The following is a 231-nucleotide window of genomic DNA, read 5'->3' on the forward strand; positions in this document are numbered from 1 at the left end:
GGGCTGGGGCAGGCGGGGCCCCCCCCCCCAGCCTCAGTGGACATGGGAGACCAGTGGGGAAGCACTGGACAGGACAAACAAACAGACAGCTGGGGATGAGGCAGAAGCAAGGGGCACTCCCATAGCCCCTGCTCCCACTGCAGGACAGGTCCCAACCCTGGGTGGGTGTCAGGGGTAGCAGGCTAGGCTGGGACCATCCGAAAGATGAGGAGGGAGGAGACCCTGGCACCC

Source organism: Antrostomus carolinensis, unplaced genomic scaffold (genome assembly GCF_000700745.2).
Source record: "Antrostomus carolinensis isolate BGI_N321 unplaced genomic scaffold, ASM70074v2 scaffold32056, whole genome shotgun sequence".
Lineage (NCBI taxonomy): Eukaryota > Metazoa > Chordata > Aves > Caprimulgiformes > Caprimulgidae > Antrostomus > Antrostomus carolinensis.